The sequence below is a fragment of the Chrysochloris asiatica genome, unplaced genomic scaffold, assembly GCF_000296735.1.
Source record: "Chrysochloris asiatica unplaced genomic scaffold, ChrAsi1.0 scaffold00007, whole genome shotgun sequence".
NCBI classification, from domain to species: domain Eukaryota; kingdom Metazoa; phylum Chordata; class Mammalia; order Afrosoricida; family Chrysochloridae; genus Chrysochloris; species Chrysochloris asiatica.
The window spans coordinates 15,292,850-15,299,649 of record NW_006408525.1 but is presented as its reverse complement, the minus strand read 5'-3'; the positions used below and the strand labels follow the sequence as shown (position 1 = coordinate 15,299,649).

At 39.2% G+C, this 6,800-nt stretch overlaps 1 pseudogene; it reads right to left on the bottom strand.

Annotated features, from left to right (window-relative positions):
• Positions 1–4,323: 4,323 nt before the first annotated feature.
• Positions 4,324–4,982, bottom strand: LOC102816157 (annotated as a pseudogene).
• Between the last annotated feature and the right edge of the window lie 1,818 nt (positions 4,983–6,800).

Genomic DNA, 6,800 nt, shown 5'->3' with positions numbered 1-6,800 from the left:
GTGGAGGGTCAGAGAAAAAGAGGAAGACCCCCAACGAGATGGATCAACCTGGTGGCATCATTGATGGCATCAACTGTGGCAGCGGTAGTGAGGTTGGCCCAGGATCGGACATTATTTCGTTCTGCTGTGCATGGGGTAGCTATGAGTCGGTTCCGACTCGATGGCACCTGACAACAACAACAATGTAGCTGATTAGATGTGTCAATGGAGACGATTTGAGTCACCAGTGGTAGCGCTCATTTGTGATGGGCAGGTAGGCAGGCCAAAAAGAGAAGGCCCGAATGACTCTCAAGAGACCCTCAAGCTATTACAACTAACTACAGGGAAATGGGATGACTTGTATTATCCAGGATAGAAATCATTATGACTCACCTTCCTATGTCCATTTGATTATCCACTTCAATTTAGTAATCTTTTGTGACCTTGTGTCTGTCATTGTGCATTATATCAGCAGAGAACTTCATAGAGATACATTTCTCTGAAGCATCTTCTCAGTTGTTTTGAGATGTATGTAATATAAACAAGTGATATTCTGCATTCTCTCTGACCAACTCCTTTTACAGAGATGAGCAATGGGTAGTTGGAAACTGGGGTGGGGGTGCCCTCTGACCTCTGCTGATTTCACAAAGGGGAAGAAAATCAACCTCATCAGCCTAAGGTCAGACATGTCTCTAGCTTATGGCCCCTTTCACAAATTCTGACACCAACTGTTTCTCTTACAGAACGTACTGGCCACTGCAATGGCCACGCAGAACTCATAGACAACATCACAATTATGGGGTTTATTAGGGATACTGTTATTGTTATTGTTGTTGTTAAGTGCCGTTGAGTTGGTTCTGACTCATAGAGACCCTGTATAAGGTTTCTAAGGAGTGGCTGATAGGTTTGAACCATTGACTTTGTGGCCAGTAGTTCAATGCTTTCCATTAAGGAAGTTGTTGTTAAGTGCCATCAAGTCGTTTCTGACTCATAGCGACCTTGTATAGAGTTTTTGAGGCTTTAAATCTTTGTGGGAACAGAAAGCCTCATTTTTCTCCTGTGAAGCAGCTGACGGGTTCAAACTGTGAATCTGTGGTTCTCAATCCAGTGCTTATACTATGGAGCTACTGTGCTCCTCATTAGGGAAGTTGTTGTCATTGTTGTTGTTGTTAAGTGCCATAGAGTAGGTGCCAACTCATAACAACCTTTTATAGGGTTTCCGAGGAGTGACTAGTGAGTTTGAACTGCCAATCTTGTAGTTCAAATTTACCTTTAGGTCGAGTGCTTTTCCTACTGTGACACACCAGGAAGTTTGTTGTTGTTGTTATGTGCCGTGGAGTCGGTTCCAACCCATAGCGACCCTGTACAGGGGTTTCTGAGGCTGTAAACCTTTACGGGAGCAGAAAGCCTCATCTTTCTCCTGCAGAACAGCTGAATTCTGGGTCAGAAATGCTCAGGACACACTTCTTTATTCATTAGACATGCTGTAGGCATGTCTCTCTTCAGTCCTCTGCTTCTCAGTCACATGGCCCCTTGACCTCTGACCTACTTAGGTAAATGTTACAAAGCTTGGTTAGAGCCGCCAATAAATACCCAAAGAGCATTCCATTATGCCATAAGCTTCAACCAAAAACACTCAGCTCTATCTCTTTGGGTCAGCAAGCTTAACTTTACTGATTAAATGCCTGGAGGCAACACATTCTGCAAGAATGCTTTCTGCCTGGGAGACAAACGGTTCTGGATGTGACCCTTCTGCCTGAAAGTACTACGCTTTAGTTGCTCCATGGGCCAGGAAGTCTACCACATGTCTGTGTTCTTAGTCTACCACACCTCTGCTTCACAGCCTTCTGTCTCCTGGAAAGAGGCGGTTCAGGCATGCTGAGGTCCAAAGCATATGCTCCACTCCAGAAACTTCCTCCTTGATGGTAGTTAGATTCCCCCTTTCTGCTTCTAAGATAGCTAATTTTATACACAGCAGGATGGCAAAAACAACCTATTCCCATGTTAGAGTTCCATATACCCTATTTGCATGGTCCATCCAGTCATTAAGTGGGAATTACAAAGACTATGACTAGAAGACCCATGTCACTTAATCCAACTGCACCACATAACTATTGAACTCCTGGTGTGGCACTGTAGAATCAGCACCGGACTGTGAACCACAAGGTTGGCAGTTCAAGCTCACCAGCTGCTCTTCAGAAACCTTGTATAGGATCACTATGAGTCAGAACCAACTTGATGACAATGACACTTAGCAACAACAACAACCTGACCATTACAAATACTGGGCAATGGGATTACCATCTTTCTTTCTTTTTTGTTTTTTCCACTTGTAGCCACATTTCACCACAAACTTCATAGACTGGGATACATTGTTCAAAGCCTCTAGTATATTTGTGTATGTTTGGTATCAGACTGGATAAAATAACCCATCGTAATTGATTTACTCAAATCACAGCAATCCCATGTGTATCAGAGTAGAAGAAACTTAGCTCTAGAAGGTATTCAATGGCTGAGTTCTCAGAAGCAGTTTGTCAGGCCTTTCTTCTGAGGAGCCTCTAAATGACTCCAATTTTCAATCTTTCAGTTAGCAACTGAGAGTGTTAACTTTTTGAACCATTCAATAACTCAAGGTAAAATGCATACCATTGATTTCTTTTTCATTGCTCAAAACACTAACCATACTTCTGGAGGAAAAGCAAACCAATAATTATACAACTATATAGGAATGAATGGTTGCATTTAGAAACTCTAAAAATCATTACAGATGGAACTAAAGTGTCAACGTACTCCCAGTAGCAGATTTAATTGGCAGTCATACTAATGCCACAGATGTAGATGTATTTTCCCAAAATAAATGAAGAATTGAATTTATATCACAGATTTCATTCCAAGAAATTGTGAAACAAATGCATTTTGCTTCTTTCCATTAGTTCAATGGACTCTTTTCTTTGGTTGCAGAGGGAAATAGTAATTAATTTCTTTATGTAGAAGCTGGGGTGAAAGGGCTTTATTATTTTTTTTCCTTCTCATAGCTTCATAATAATTAAAGAAGCATAGAAATATCAATGAAGTAGAACAGTTTAGTTTGAATGCTTGGATAATGTAAAGAGGTCATGGAAATTCTACACCTAAAGATGCTTAAAAGTAGCACATCCATCTGACTTATATGATATAGCTCAGAATAATAAGTACTATGACTTCATTCTTCTTGTATCAACTACCAATACTCATGGAAGCACCAGTCAGGAAATCAAACTATATATTGCATTAGGCAAATCTGCTGCACAAGATCTTTTTAAAGTGTTGAAGAGCAAAGATGTCAGCTTGAGGACTAAGGTGCGCCTGACCCAAGCCATGGTGTTTCCAATAACCTCATGTGCATGTGAAAGCTAGATAGTGAATAAGGAAGACCATAGAAGAATTTATGTTTTTCAGTTATGGTGTTGGAGGAGAATATTGCAAGTGCCATGGGCTGCCAAAAGAACCAACAGATCTGTGTTGGAAGAAGTGCAGCCAGAGTGCTCCTTGGAAGCCAGGATGGCCAAACTTTGTCTCTCATACTTCAGACATATTGTCAGGAGGCAACAGTCACTGGAGAAGATATCATGTTTGTTAAGGTGGAGAGTCAGAGAAAAAAAGGAAGACCCCCAACAAGATGGATTGGCCAAGTGGCAGCATCAATGGCCTCAAGCGTGGCAACAATTGTGAGGTTGGCCCAGAAAAGGGCAGTGTTTCATTTTATTGTGCATAGGGTTTCTATGAGTCGGTTCCAACTTGATGGCGCCTAATAACATATGCTGGAAGTCATTAATTAATCTATGTCCCCAAAATTGGAAGACAGCTACCTGGCCAACCAAATAAAAGGGACCCATATCTGTGCCCATTTCAGAGAAATGTGCAGAATGCAGAAATTATCGAACAACATCATTAATATTACACACAAGTAGAATTTCACTGCAGATATTTTTTAGATGGTGCAGCAGCACATCAACAAGGAACTGCCAGACACTCATTAGATTCAGAAGAAGAAATGGAATAAGTGATATCTTTGTTGATATCAGATGGATTTTGTCTGAAAGCAGAGAATACAAGAAAGATAAGAAAGATGTCTGCCTATGTTTTGATTTTTGTTTTTGTTTTTCATCTTTGCAGGGGGAGTTTAATAAACGTATTTTATCTAAATAAATCCTCCAGTGGGAAATGGATAATTCATTCCTTTTTTGTGGAAGAAGGCTGAGTAAATACGATAAGTCAAATTTTACCTGTTTGGCTCACCAACATTCCCTTATTGAAAAAAATAGTATTTCCACATCACGGTTCCCAAAATGATCTTAAAATGTCTCAAAATTCTGTATCTCCTTTGGCTTTATTAATGCTTCACTTCATATCATCATCTCCATCTTTATAATTTTCTTTAGGACATTCATCAACCCCTCATAGGATCCATTTTAGTATCATAGGAAGGCTTTTCTTTCTCTTTGCATTCTTTTTCAACCTGAGTCAGATAGTCCAACGTGTGTTTTCAGCTTCCTTTCTACACAAGATAAGGACTGTATCAGTCTTGACTTTTTTTGAACTGCCTTCCACAGAGATGGGTTTCAAAGGCTGTTAACGATCATGGAGTAATTCTTCCCATTTAGGTCCTTTACCAGAATATCAAATGACCTCTCTGTGAAATGCACCTGCACATTCTCAGTGGGTAAGTTGGACTCCAGTTAAGGTGATGTAGATTTTCACAAACTTATCTGACTGATCTCAGCCATAATTACTGATTTTCATTGTATATCCCATTGAAATGGGAGCAACCACAGCCGCTGGCTTCTCATTGTCAACAGTGTCTGTTTTCCCTTGTGATTTCTGCGCATCTAGTTCTTGATTTCTGTTTCAGTCTTGGCTTTTTCACCTGTAAGGGCATCGCGTACTCTTTTTCTAGTGGCCTTTTTTAGCAACACCTTTACCTCTTCCAGATCTTTCTGTAGCTTTTCCAAACCAGAAGCCATGGTAGAGCCAGGTCAGACCGAAGGCTGGAGCTTCAGTCGTGTAGAACACAGGACAGGAAACACCGCTGCCTATGTTTTATTGATTGTGCAAAGTACTTGGCTACATAGATGATAAAAAATTATGATTAATATTTCAAACAGTGAGAATTCCAGAACACTTAGTTGTGTTCATGAGGAACCTGTACATAAATCAAGAAGCAAATGGGACAAGGGCTTATAATCAGAAAACATGTACATTAGGAATATATCCCTTCACTGTATTGGTTCAATTTGTACACTGGGCAAACAATCTGAGAAGATGGACTATAAAAAGAAAAATGCAGCATCAGGATTGAATGAAGGCTCATTAATATCTGATATGCAGTTGGCATATCTTTCCTTACTGAAAGAACTTGCAACATTTACTGATGAAGATCGAAAACTATAGCCTTCGGTATGGATTACACATCAATATAAAGAAAACAAAAATCCCCACTACTAGACAATAAGCAACATTACAATGAATGGAGAAAAGCTTGGAGTTGTCAAGAATTTCACTTTACTTGGAGACACAATCAATGTTCATGATAGCAACACCCAAGAAATCAACTGACTACTAAAAACACACAAAGACAAAATACAAGACTGGGGTCTCCTAAAAATTAGACACTATATGCATCAAAAGATTTTTCCAAAAGAGTAAAAAGAGAGCCAATAGACTGGGAATAAAGTATTTTGAAATGACATACAGGACAAAGGACAAATCTCTAAAGTTTATAGAAAACTACAACACCTCTTCAAGAAAAAGACAAACAACCCAATTCAAAAATGGGCACAGGACATGAACAGACACTTCACCAAAGAAGACATTCAGGCAGCCAGCAAACATGAAGAAATGTACATGATCATTGGCCATAGAGAGATACAAATCAAAACAACAGTAAGGTATTAACAGAAAACCACACCAGCATTAAGAGCAAAGCTCAGAAAAACTGAAACAACAAATGCTGACAAGGTTATGGAGACACTGGAACACTCCTAAATTGCTGGTGGGACTGTAAGTGGTTTCAACTGCTGTGGAAAATGGTGTGCAATTTCCTCAGGAAGAAATAGAAATACCATATGATTCTACAATCCCTCTACGTGGTATATATCCACAAGAAATAAGAGCCAGAACAGGAATAGATATATGCATATCAATGTTCATCACAGCACTATTCACAAAAGCAAAAAGATGGAGACAGACTAAATGTCCATCAATAGAAGAGTGGATAAACAAACTTTGGTATATACACACAATAGAATACTATACAACGTTGAAAAATAATGATGGATCTGTGAAATACTTCATAACATGGATGAGCATGGAAGACATTATGCTAAGTGAAACAAGTCAATCTCAAAAGGACTAATATTGTATGATGCTGGGGACAGCATACGCAGACCCTGGGTTGATCATTGGCAGCCCCAATAAACCACCTCTGAATATAATCAGTTTAACCCAGGTGCTCTCCTTCCTCCTGAAAGTATATAGGAATATTACGAACAATGTAGCATTTTAGGTATAGATAAATGAAGCCCAGTGCCTGAGATCTTGCTCACAAACAAAAGTTTGCAAAGTGTACAGAGACAGCTTGGCTCCTTTCAGGAACCTTACTTTATGTTATGTATCCTTAAGAAACCGCACGTTGCTACTTTAGATCATTTAAGCCTAAAAGTTAATATATAACAGCTTGATTGAACCTTTTTTCTGTAAAAATAAAAATGTTAGATTGTTAAGAAAAACTATGAAAATATCTTAAAAGTTGTTCCTGTGAATCATTATGTCCTGTTTTGAAT